The sequence below is a fragment of the Argopecten irradians genome, chromosome 6 (genome assembly GCF_041381155.1).
Source record: "Argopecten irradians isolate NY chromosome 6, Ai_NY, whole genome shotgun sequence".
In the NCBI taxonomy this organism is placed as follows: Eukaryota; Metazoa; Mollusca; class Bivalvia; order Pectinida; family Pectinidae; genus Argopecten; species Argopecten irradians.
The window spans coordinates 37,480,143-37,494,974 of record NC_091139.1 but is presented as its reverse complement, the minus strand read 5'-3'; the positions used below and the strand labels follow the sequence as shown (position 1 = coordinate 37,494,974).

The 14,832-nt window shown below is 32.4% G+C and overlaps 1 pseudogene; it reads left to right on the top strand.

Annotated features, from left to right (window-relative positions):
- The first annotated feature begins 2,221 nt into the window (after positions 1–2,221).
- LOC138325795 (uncharacterized) lies at positions 2,222–13,894 on the top strand (annotated as a pseudogene).
- The last annotated feature ends 938 nt before the right edge of the window (positions 13,895–14,832 follow it).

Below are 14,832 nucleotides of genomic sequence, written 5' to 3'. Positions count from 1 at the left end.
AAGCAATATTTCTTCTATAAAGATACTGAACACAGGTCACATTTGGAACATCACAATTCTGCTAGACCTTTTACTGGAAATCATATTCTTGATATTCCCCTTATTGAATGAGATATAGGATAAATTATAATGAAAATTAAATGCTTGTAAAATGAGTCACTTTCACTTTTAAGTATTCCTCAAAAATATGAACCACCATGTTTTTCTAGCTTCTAATCATGGATATACATTGAAGACGGACCGTAAACCGATATGTCTTATTTGTTTGTCAAGTACCGTCATTCTTACATACTAACGTATTCCTTTCTTGTAATTAGTCATTGTCACGAGTTCGAAATTAAGAATGAAATGTACCGTAATGACTACATTGAAATACATATGAGTACATTAGGATAAAAATAAGATCTAGTAATACAGTGGGCGTGTTCATATCTAAACTGTAGGATAGGGTTTCAGTAGTTATCGGTATGACATGCTTTTACCCGGAATTCTTACCCATACACTACGGTTTTTCATAAAGTTCCATTGGAATTCCTACATCATATATTGTGTACAACATATAAATAGTAACGATAATTATATAATGGTTGTGAACATAAATATTAGTTTTTACGACTGAATAGTCAACTATCCAGCAATAAGTATATATATAAATAGTCAACAATCCATTATAAGTATATATATAAATATAACTATCCAGCTAAATTATATATATAAATAGTCAACTATCCAGCTATATATATATATATATAAAATAGTCAACTATCCAGCTATAAGTATATCCATATAATAATATAGTCAACTATCCAGCTATAATTATATATATAAATAGTCAACTATCCAGCTATAATTATATATATAAATAGTCAACTATCCAGCTATAAGTATATATATAAATAGTCAACTATCCAGCTATAAGTATATATATAAATAGTCAACTATCCAGCTATAATATAGTATATAAATAGTCAACTATCCAGCTATAAGTATATATATAAATAGTCAACTATCCAGCTATAAGTATATATATATATAAATAGTCAACTATCCAGCCAACTATCCAGCTATAATTATATATATAAATAGTCAACTATCCAGCTATAAGTATATATATAAATAGTCAACTATCCAGCTATAAGTATATATATAAATAGTCAACTATCCAGCTATAATATATAAATAGTCAACTATATAAGTATATATAAAATAGTCAACTATCCAGCTATAAGTATATATATATAAATAGTCAACTATCCAGCTATAAGTATATATATATAATAGTCAACTATCCAGCTATAAGTATATATATATAAATAGTCAACTATCCAGCTATAATTATATATATAAATAGTCAACTATCCAGCTATAAGTATATATATATAGTCAAATAGTCAAAATCCACTATAATTATATATATAAATAGTCAACTATCCAGCTATAATTATATATATAAATAGTCAACTATCCAGCTATTATATATATAAATAGTCAACTATCCAGCTATAAATATATATATAAATAGTCAACTATCCAGCTATAAGTCAAAAGATCAACTACAAAAGTCACTAAAATAGATTGTTTCACAAATTTTAGTTTTCGGACAATAATTTAACTTTAGAACACATAAACATTATTTGTTCAAACTTCATACAATGAAAGCTTTACTGAGCGATAATAACTGGCCATAGATTAGACAACCTAACTGACGGCAGGGGACGTGTGTTGCTTGCAACACTTACTGTAAGCTTATTATTTATGAAGTACGATCCTTCTTCAAACTTAATATTTATGAACTACAATCCCTTTCCAAACTTATCATTCAAAAATCCATCCCCAAACTTATTATCAAGTACATGTAGATAATTTGAGTCAAGGATTTTCACGATCTGTTTTGTGATTTGTTTTTTATTGTTTTATTGCGATCAGTTGGTTAGTCTCAGCCATTTTGAATTAATTCTTCCAATACACTCAATGTTTGTTGTTGTAACCAAGAAGAATCACTGAACCAAATCACGTCCACTATTATCAGATTCATACTGACGAAAGGCGTCTCTGAGCTTAAAAAATATCGCAATAAGAATACTTTTCTGTAACTACGCAAATCGACTTTAAGAAATTAAAGATCTATTTAACCTGTATGTGTGCATGGGTTTTTAACCCACTACAACAGGTCTAAAAATAAACATTTGTTACTGGAAATTCAGGAAGCATATTAATAGACGCATACACATATGAGTTACGCCTACATTCAGTCCCCGTAACTTATGTGTAATCGATTAACGACTTTATTCTCATTATTGCTATGGATAGTGTTACTTCAGCCGTGTGTTGTCAACTTGGAACGGGTTCGTTCAAGAGTACCCTCACGGTCTAGCTAAAACCGGCACGTTCCTCTCCATTGATGACCATATTCGAAATGGAAGGCTGTTTGCTGTGTATTGAAGTCAACTGACGTGTGGGAGGCCATTTTACTTTGAGTAACCGAGGACGTTTTAGATTAGTGAGTATACATTTACATTTTGTGATATATATATTATACGTAGTATGTATTAAGATATTACCCTTACCCTCTCTTATGATACTCGTTAATTCAAGGCCGTAGATAAATTTTAAATCCTTGATTAATGCTACTAGATTTCAAACCATAATCAGTTCACAGTGGGCTGTATTGTCCCTTGTCACAGTAAAGGTGCGGCCATTGAATGCAGGTCGTGATTCCCCATACTAAATGTTTAGTACAGTTTACAGTGTGCAGTAGACTGACAACGAGTGCATGAGAAGTAAAACATTCAGAAACTGAATTATTTACTTCATTGTGCTACCCAGGAAGTGTCGGAAAAGGGAATATCCACATAAGGACATATTAGACCGTTTTAGCTAATCTTTATGAGAGGCAGGAAGTATACATCAATACAATATACAGACTCTTTATGTACTATCGAGAGAGGTTTTGTTTGTAACTCGAAAAACAGAATGAATATGTTTATATCTATAGTACCAGTAATGGTATTGTAATTAATATTGGTGTACAGAATAACTATGAATAACTATTGAACAATATAACCATGAAGGGATATGGGTATTAAATACCAAAGAGTACCCATTGTGCTGTAATCATTTTCTCAAATAAGTATTCAATTGAGCAAGGCGAGGACAGCAAATGACAGTTTTGAATATACATTAACAGAAAGTTGTTTGAACTAAATGTTCTCTTTCAACGAGATTTTGACATCGCCTTCGGTCTTCATGATATTAGGTTTAGTGACGAGCTTGAATGACAAAGCCATTAAACACTTCAACCGTTAAGGTAATAATTACACGTTTCGTTCTGTCGTTAATATACATATCATTGAGATACACGCTTGAACAACCCTGGCCCTATGTACTTGTACAACTTGTACAAGTACTCTCTATATATTTTAATGATATACTTTTTATTTTTTACTAGCAGATCATGATAATCGAGCCAGAGAAAGGTGAGGTTGCAAAATTCGCCCACGCTCCGATTCCATACATCCAGCATTATACATTTGCATATGCGTTTTTTATCTATTTTGTTCTACTAAAGGCCTAAAATGATGTTTTGTTACAATGCTCTGGGTATGTGTCAAGGGCCACCATTTGAACACATTTTAAATTATTTTTGTTAATGAAAGATACTTCATTCTTTATTTGATATCCATTTATAATTATATATATATATATTTTTACTACAATTTGATTTTTCATTCGAAAAAATTCAAATTTTTGGCAGGATAAAAATTAGGGGTATTGGGTGTGCTTCAAATATTTGGCCTGTTATCGATTTTGTCCACACTTTCAAATCATTTAAAAACATGTCATAGGTGTAATTTTACAGCAGATATACTTTTTTTCAAAATGATTGAAATCCGGGAAAATAAAAAATAGCACTTCGAATTCCAAAATTTCAAAATCCAGCCAAAGAGAATTTAAAAAAAAAAATCAACATTTGCCCTAGGTGACAGTAAATTCAAAATTGACCATAGGTACCATAATAAAACAACAAATAGGCCTAGTGTTAGAATTACGTAAACTAACATCTATACTTTACAATTGCTGCATTTTTATTCTTGCATTTTCCCTAACAGTACAGAAAGCTTAACAACTAGATAAGATACAAAAGATACAAATTAAGATTATTCCTCATAATATGTAGAAAACTATTTGAAATTGAATTGAAAAAGATTAACGATCGAAACATAATTTCATTTGATTTTCAAATATATATATATTTAACCTAAAAAGAATAACAAAACCACAAAGGCTGCAATATAAGTTTGACCAATCAAGAGGCCTTTATTTCGTTACCACGGTAACAAAGTATTTCAAAATTGTTACTATCTTATTACGGCATACCTCATAATCTCTAATTACCAATTTTCACTTACATGTAAAAATGTAGAATATTTAACAAAGGATGACCTTTTTTGGCATGGTTTTGTGCATGTAGTCTTGATGAAATGAACATTAAGATTTCAGGTTCTTTGGGCCTTTTTAAAATCACGAAAGGAAAAAAATGCGTTATGTTAAAGGAACAACTAGTAGAACTTTCGGTATGCAAAGTTTAAAGAAAATTGGATTGTGGGTAGTTTCTGTGTGATTTTTAACATTAGCATGAACACCACCTTTTATGTAATATATTTGTGCATTATAAATAGTTAATTCTACAAATATATCGTTTACGTTTGTCAAATGGAACCTAGCTTAGTGTGAATGAGCCATGTTAACTTTCAATATTCTGGTATTTGGGGTAGTTTTTGTTTTATAATGAAATGAATGTATTTGATATGTGCATACCAGTATATTTATTGTATTCATTATCTAATTGCCTTATTAATTTTCATTGTTAATATCTTGTTGTTATGAGCCGTTTCTATTTAAGCAATATTTCTTCTATAAAGATACTGAACACAGGTCACATTTGGAACATCACAATTCTGCTAGACCTTTTACTGGAAATCATATTCTTGATATTCCCCTTATTGAATGAGATATAGGATAAATTATAATGAAAATTAAATGCTTGTAAAATGAGTCACTTTCACTTTTAAGTATTCCTCAAAAATATGAACCACCATGTTTTTCTAGCTTCTAATCATGGATATACATTGAAGACGGACCGTAAACCGATATGTCTTATTTGTTTGTCAAGTACCGTCATTCTTACATACTAACGTATTCCTTTCTTGTAATTAGTCATTGTCACGAGTTCGAAATTAAGAATGAAATGTACCGTAATGACTACATTGAAATACATATGAGTACATTAGGATAAAAATAAGATCTAGTAATACAGTGGGCGTGTTCATATATTAAGTGTAGTATAGGGTTTCAGTAGTTATCGGTATGACATGCTTTTACCCGGAATTCTTACCAATACACTACGGTTGTTCATAAAGTTCCATTGGAATTCCTACATCATATATTGTGTACAACATATAAATAGTAACGATAATTATATAATGGTTGTGAACATAAATATTAGTTTTTACGACTGAATAGTCAACTATCCAGCTATAAGTATATATATAAATAGTCAACAATCCATTATAAGTATATATATAAATAGTCAACTATCCAGCTATAATTATATATATAAATAGTCAACTATCCACTATAAGTATATATATAAATAGTCAACTATCCAGCTATAATTATATATATAAATAGTCAACTATCCAGCTATAATTATATATATAAATAGTCAACTATCCACTATAAGTATATATATAAATAGTCAACTATCCAGCTATAAGTATATATATAAATAGTCAACTATCCAGCTATAAGTATATATATAAATAGTCAACTATCCAGCTATAAGTATATATATAAATAGTCAACTATCCAGCTATGATTATATATATAAATAGTCAACTATCCAGCTATAAGTATATATATAAATAGTCAACTATCCAGCTATAATTATATATATAAATAGTCAACTATCCAGCTATAAATATATATATAAATAGTCAACTATCCAGCTATAAGTATATATATAAATAGTCAACTATCCAGCTATAAGTATATATATAAATAGTCAACTATCCAGCTATAAGTATATATATAAATAGTCAACTATCCAGCTATAAGTATATATATAAATAGTCAACTATCCAGCTATGATTATATATATAAATAGTCAACTATCCAGCTATAAGTATATATATAAATAGTCAACTATCCAGCTATAATTATATATATAAATAGTCAACTATCCAGCTATAAATATATATATAAATAGTCAACTATCCAGCTATAAGTATATATATAAATAGTCAACTATCCAGCTATAAGTATATATATAAATAGTCAACTATCCAGCTATAAGTATATATATAAATAGTCAACTATCCAGCTATGATTATATATATCAATAGTCAACTATTCAGCTATAATTATATATATAAATAGTCAACTATTCAGCTATAATTATATATATAAATAGTCAACTATCCAGCTATGATTATATATATAAATAGTCAACTATCCAGCTATGATTATATATATAAATAGTCAACTATCCAGCTATAAATATATATATAAGTAGTCAACTATCCAGCTATAAATATATATATAAATAGTCAACTACCCAGCTATAAATATATATATAAATAGTCAACTACCCAGCTATAAGTATCTATATAAATTATAAGAAAAATAAAACTAATTTAAACCATTTTATTCCTATTGTTGCTATGGATAATGTAACTTAAAATCTCTAGCCAACCGGCACGTTTCTATTCAAAACGAAACCCAGCTATATAATGAAAATGGAAAGTTGGTTGCTTTGTATCGAGGTGAAATGATATTTGGGATATCAAATATTTAATATAAATTATAACAAAAAGGAAACTAATGTTAGAAATTTGAAATACAATATTGTATTTTGATATGGTAGATATGTCAACAAAAGATTTCAAAACATGAACATGAAAATTGAAACAGAAACATGAAAATTCGATGTGATCTAGCTTAAATTGAAACAGTTACACATGAATGTCCATACTGATGACGCCTGTACAAACTTCAATGGACACAACTGGAGTGTATTCTCCACGCTGGACAATGATCGATTCTTCACGGGAATTAGGCATCCATGCGTTAAATAGGCCATTAATATATGCTCAATACATTGTGTTTATTTAAAAATACATGAGTATTATTTGTTAGCCTGACAGTTGATTATTCAAAAATTATTAACATTAGTTTTCTAGATATATTTAATTCCAGTCATATCATATATCATATATATCCGTTCACATATACTAAATATAAATATGAACGGAAATTCAAATACATTTTCATTCTACGAAAATTAATCTTCGCGATATTGTTTTGAAACTAGAATCACGAAATATATTTTTGTTGATTGTATCATCGATAAGTTTAAATCAAGAATGATTGTGAAAGATAAATACAAACGAAGTTTTATTGTAACTGCGTTTACGAAAACTACACTTTGTGTAAAGTTATGTATCGGCAATAATGATGGCATTACTATATTTAACTATAGATAAGGTTTAAATGTTATCAATACAATAGTATAGGACACCTATATATACAGGTAATGACTTAGGAATTCCACACAATAACGAGACGGATTGCACCACACGTTTTTAGCGTTATTCGTCGTTAACATAACGTGTAGCTAAAAATTGATTACGTTCAATATTTTCATCCCGGTCTCTATGGCTGTACTATAAAACTAAATTTTGATTTTTTAAATTTGTTTTTCATGTTTTGATTTCGTGATTCATGTTACGGTATTTTAACAACCAAGGTTTTAAGAGACAATTCACTTAGGCTAATTCTTTTACATAACCAAGAAGCAAATTATGGCATAAATGTATGTTCTACATTTCTTATGCAACATATGACATAAAATATTGACAAATTTCACGTCATTTTTTAGTATTTTAATTGAGACCGTTGTAATTACAAAACATTAAACAAATGAACTACATAACCACTGAGGAGGTGATAAAATGATTTTTAGGCAAGATAATTCACCTAATAAGGTAAACACACTACTGTCGGAGCAATTTGAGCAGTTCTAGACTAAAGTTGCATAACTTTACGAGCAAGAAACAGGGTTCGGCATAAAAGAAGTTCGACCACAATGTGTAATGGCGGACAGCGAGCGAGTTTGAACATTTCACACGTATTTCATCACCATGGACTTTTCATGCATATCACAGTAAAACCGACTGATCTAATCTCCATTAGAACTGGGGTTTTCCGATATATGTACAAATTTTAATGTTCCCTTATACTGAATTGTCCCTTTAAGAACAGGTCAGGTTTTCGTAATTGGAAGATTTTAGAACTCTGGGATTCATTTAAAACGGACATACATTCTTAAAGTAAAGCAAATTGATGCATTATATATACATACCCATTTTTATGCTATCAGACACAGGTATAAAGATATGGTTTTTAACTTCAATATATTATTTTCTAGCGGTGAGATGTAATGCAGTGATTTGAATATTTCTTTTTTCAGATTAAAAAAATGGCGACTTCTTCCAACCTAACATCATACCGCACTGTTCTTGCCGATATTGGCAAGAACCTTGAAACAGGTAAGTTAAACCTTATTTCTCCATTTTCATTAAGTAAAATTTCCTTCGTCATTTTTGTGTCCTTGTGCAATTAATATCTCCTTTAAAAAATACTAGTTAAAAAAGACAAACTACTTTGACAAAGTTTCAGTTTGAATCATATATTTTCTAATTTTCTTGGTCAGTATATACTAAGTATCCTAATCAAAAAGTCAAACTACTTTGACACTATTAGAATTCTTATTTCTAATAACACCAACGCTCTATTCTCATGGACAGGTGACGTGAAAAGTGCCAAGTTTGTCATTGGCGCAAACAAAAAATTGTTTCCCTCCGGTGATCTGGAAGGCATTAGCACTGGAGAGGAACTCATGGTACTTTTGGAGAGGAAAGGATTCATATCTGATTCCAATGTTGAAAACCTGCACTCACTTTTGGTGTATATTGGCCGCAAAGATCTTTCTTCCGAACTAGAGCCTTTGAAAAATAATCTTATCCTCATGAAAGAAGGTAAGGTAGCAATTTGCTTCTTTTCTTTATGATGGCGTACCTTGTAACCCTGTATAATTATATCTGTCGATAATGTAATGTACGATGAAAATTATTTTTTAAAGTTCAGAGGTAATATTGACGTTTTTTGGGTTGTGTTGTAGATTTTGACGTTTTGAGGCATTATTATTTATAGTTATACTATTTTTTCCTGTAGAATGTTTCTATCAACGTTTATTGTCTTATTTTGTTGTTAAACGTTGAATGATACTGTTTACACACATAGGATGACATTTAATAAGTTTTGGTCGTTTATTTTCCCTAAGAGAACTAGTTATTTATCCAGTAGCTGATAAATTCTGAAAATCATCCCGCCTTGCCCATTTTTATAATGCATATGTGTAGGTAGAATCGGAAGTTCGTCTGATGTTCCCGGAATATTTTCTGTTCCAAGTTTGAATATGATACTTTTTGATAGCAGAAAGTCTTGTCGCACATCTACACTTGTTGCCTTTATTACTTATTGATGCTTTTGAACAATTTTGAAAACTAATGAAACATTGATAAATTTAACGAGTTATCCTATTTGTACGAAGTAAATATAGTTTCTAATTATTTTATATATTTCAACAGCAAAATGGAGAGTTGGATATGCCACTGTTCCACACTTCCTGAAAGTGAAACACTGTACCGCATTAGAAGAGGCATTGCTCGCAGAGAACATAATTGCTATTTTGGGTAAGTATCATAAAAAATTAAGCAAAGATTGCAAGATATGTAAAGCAAAGATAAACAAAGCATGAGAAAGATTATTACCATGTAGCCCGCTACTACATTTTTTGTGGGCATGATATTTTTGCGATTTTGTGGGTCATCGCTATGATTACGAAATTTTGATCCGTGAATGAGTTAAATCATATATACATTTGAAGTTAAATTGCGAAATTTTGGTTTTCTAAATTGTCATCTCCCAGTTTAAGGGCGCAAAATTTGGATACGCGAAAGTAAGCGATTATACGATATGATCGCATACCAACTGTATGTAATTGATATAACAAACGTATATGTTTGCTCGAACAGGTCCACCAGCGACAGGAAAAACCCAATTGGCATGCAATTACGCACAGGAATTCTTCAAGGAGAACGGGGAATCAGTAATATGGAAGCTAGACTGTGAAGGGAGAACAGAGTTAATCAAATCAATGATTGACCTCTTAGAACGCCTTCAAATGAAACCGGAAGGCAATAACAAGGACAAGGCACATTACTTGGAGGAGATGGGACAGATGGTTCTGGATAATCTGGGAGGCCCAAAAAACAAGCTAGGAAAACACACTTGCTCATCTTTGACGACGTTGGCGATTCATGTAACGAAATCGTGAGCAAGATTCTGAAGATCTTCAAGGAAAGCTCACGAAATGTCAAAATTATTGCTACTATGAATGGCGATATTGGCATTGCATGTAGAACCATGGAGGTTACTGGCTTACTAGACGAGGAAGTTATTCCTTTCTTCAGACATAGTTCAGATTCAGACAGAACGCAATCGGCTATTACAAATGCTAAGGATGAAGATATTAAAGCTTTGGCCAAATTATTCGGGAACTCGCCATTCGGTTTGATGCTATCTAAACACTACATCGAAAAATCGGGGATGGACCTTTTAGAGTTCACAAAAATGTTAAAGGAAGATGAACAATTTTTCGATGCTGCAGAAGATCACGCAGAAAACATCGGTCAGTACTACAAAAAACGACTAATTGCCGCAAACAGAATTATTTTGGAAAGGGTGGAACTAAAACTGAACGATGACGGTAAGATACTACTGTCTCTCATCCCTTTCCTACATCACGAACATATTCAAGTCGGAGTATTGTCTAGACTACTCAAGAGTGGATCTATTCATGGCCACAAATACGAAGACAGCAATGTCATAGAAAGACTTAGAAAGTATGCTCTCTGTGACTTGAAGGGTCTTGGCCATGACCGCGTTATATCAATACACGCTTTAACACAAATGGCTCTTTTGAATCGCCTGTCCACGAAGGAGAGAAATCAGCGAATTCTTAGTTTACTTAATTTTTTCGCCACGAACATGATCATGGATTGTAGATTATGGTCATCAATGCAGACGAATATCTTGTTTATCGACCACGCTATGAATGTTCTCCGGATGGCTGAAGCGCTAAGCGACCCTTGTGACAGAAACCTTGATATGTTACGTGAACACGCTTGTCGGTGTGACATTCCGTATCAAAGGCGTCGACAACTTCTTGGTAAATCAATACCTCACTCGAGCCATGACGCATTGCTTTCAAATGATTGGGGAAGATCCTTCTCAATTTGGATTAGACCTCTCTGGAGATACGAGGTTTGACAAAAGACACATCACAGAGCACACTAGAAAAGAAGGTATTCTGGTTGAAAAGTTAAGCTCTCTTAAAACAAAAATTCCAGACAAATTCATCAAAGAATTTATTCCCTCCATGAAACGTCCAGACAAGGACATGGAACACCTGAAGACACGGTCGAATCTACCCCGGTTTTCTTTCGAAGAAGAGCTAGGAAGCGAACTGCATAGCGAGCTTGTTAAGAAGAAGCTGGCAGCACCTCTCGACGTTGTCCGCGAGTTTTTCTTTGTTGAACTGTTAATTGTCATACTTTACAACAACGGCCGAAATCACTACTTACAGAAACATTTACGCAAAAAGTTTATGGAATTATCATGGGGGCTGGGCGAACACCTGAAAGAGAAATGTCCCAATTTTCTTTCAATACAGTTTCTGATAACTCAGAGGAACGGCCTTCTGTACAAACTACTAAAGGTTGATCAAACAAATACAACAAATGAAGAAAAGTTGATGGTACTTCGTAGTGCTGTAACAAAGTACACCTCGTTGCTTCATGACAAAGAAGATTACTTCGAATTTGGAGTTTTGAAGCTCAGTAAAGAATGTAAGAACTTTCACCACACAGCAATGTGTCGGAAATTCCTGCTCAAATGTTACTGCCGTCTGTTCGAACTGCATACTACAGACACAGAAAAGCGAGAAACCTATGGACTGGGCATGGAATGTGCTAAGAAACTAACAGACTTAATGAAAGAAATGGCTGACTTTACTGCACTTCCTGGACTCCATGTTCAGTTAGCGAAATTTTACATGTTAAAGTCACCAGAAGGAGGGAGTCATATAGCGAAAGCCATTGAGCATTTGGAGGAAGCAGACACAATGGAGAAGAACACGGATGTCGGATTGTCACATTTTCGTCTCCAAGCCCTGTTTGGGTTGGTCGTCTGCTATCGAGAGATCGGGGACGCGGACAGTCTGCAAAGAGCAAGAGACATCTCGTGCCTTCTTATCAGCAAACTGCACTCATGCAATTCACAAGAAAGCTTAAACAAAGCACACAGACATCTAAACGAAATTAATGAAATACTAAATTCCTAAGCAGTAAAATTCAGAGATTACCTTTTACTTGTCAAAATATTATTTCGCTAACTGCTGTTTAGTGCTTTAAATTCGCGGGGTCCATATTTTCTCTTGTGAGATGTGTCATTTTGGATAAGGTTCACACCAAACAGACGTCTCGACGATGGTACGATAAAATTATATGTCTTGAATTTGCGGGTTTCAGTAAAACCACTAATATAGCAAAAATATACGACCCGCGAAATTTACCCGCTATACAGTGGTTTTCTACCAGCATTTAAGTTTGTTAGATTTCGCTGCTTTTTATTACATGTGTATGTCCTTTTTAGCTCAATAAGGAAAGGACTATTTACTGCAGACATTCATGTGTTAATATCACCATCGAATAGGATAGATGTATAGGTTCCTACACAGAAATGTTGATGTGCAGAAAGGTTCATCCTCGATACTCCAGGGGTTCCGATCACTTAAGATCTCTACACCCTGGACTATCTCATAGTAACTGAAGGCAGCTCCAGTGAAAAAATCTGAACCAATCATAGGCCTGCAAAAATTTTCTTTGAAGACTACAGAGAGAGCAACTTCCAACTTCAAATGATATAGTCCAGGGGTCTAGAGATCATTAGTGATCGGAACACCTTGAGTATCGAGGATGAAAACGGGCATGCCAAGTATTATTATACTCAAGTAATTTCAGAACAACATGACACTTTAGAAACTTAGTTTTTGTGCTATAACACTAATTTTCGTTTAAATAAATGTGAAAGTCTATATGTGATGTACATCTTCTATCGTCTCAGTTTCAATGAAATACAGGAACATAAGTTGCTTCGCCCATCTTTAATAATTTGCCGAAAGTTTATGTGATAGTTTTCAAATTGTGCCTATAATTTACGTACTTGCTTTTAGCAGCATAGATGTATGTTCTACAATGTTATCATACCTGGAAAAATGACCAGCTATACGATAATTTGATTGTTATAAGATAACAACTAGCAGTTATATGATTATACTATTCCATTGATGTTATGGTAGTCACTAGACTGTATATATGTATATACTATTCCACGAATGTCAGTGTAGTCATTACATTATGTATATGATTATACTATTCCACGGATGTCAGGGTAGTCATTACATTATGTATAATATTTATACTATTCCACGGATGTCAGGGTAGTCATTACACTGTGTATATGTTTATACTATTCCACGGATGTCAGGGTAGTCATTACATTATGTATATGATTATACTATTCCACGGATGTCAGGGTAGTCATTACACTATGTATATGATTATACTATTCCACGGATGTCAGGGTAGTCATTACATTATGTATATGATTATACTATTCCACGGATGTCAGGGTAGTCATTACATTATGTATATGATTATACCATGATTTATACTATTCCACGGATGTCAGGGTAGTCATTACATTATGTATATGATTATACTATTCCACGGATGTCAGGGTAGTCATTACATTATGTATATGATTATACTATTCCACGGATGTCAGGGTAGTCATTACATTATGTATATGATTATACTATTCCACGGATGTCAGGGTAGTCATTACATTATGTATATGATTATACTATTCCACGGATGTCAGGGTAGTCATTACACTATGTATATGATTATACTATTCCACGATGTATGTCAGGGTAGTCATTACACATGTATATGATTATAATACTATTCCACGGATGTCAGGGTAGTCATTACATTATGTATATGATTATACTATTCCACGGATGTCAGGGTAGTCATATTACATTATGTATATGATTATACTATTCCACGGATGTCAGGGTAGTCATTACACTATGTATGTATATGATTATACTATTCCACGGATGTCAGGGTAGTCATTACATTATGTATATGATTATACTATTCCACGGATGTCAGGGTAGTCATTACATTATGTATATGATTATACTATTCCACGGATGTCAGGGTAGTCATTACATTATGTATATGATTATACTATTCCACGGATGTCAGGGTAGTCATTACACTATGTATATGATTATACTATTCCACGGATGTCAGGGTAGTCATTACACTATGTATATGATTATACTATTCCACGGATGTCAGGGTAGTCATTACACCATACTATTCACGGATGTCGGTGTCAGGTATCATTACACATGTGTATATTATTATACTATTCCACGGATGTCAGGGTAGTCATTACACTATGTATATGATTATACTATTCCACGGATGTCAGGGTAGTCATTACATTATGTATATGATTTATACTATTCCACGGATGTCAGGGTAGTCATTACACTATGTATATGATTAT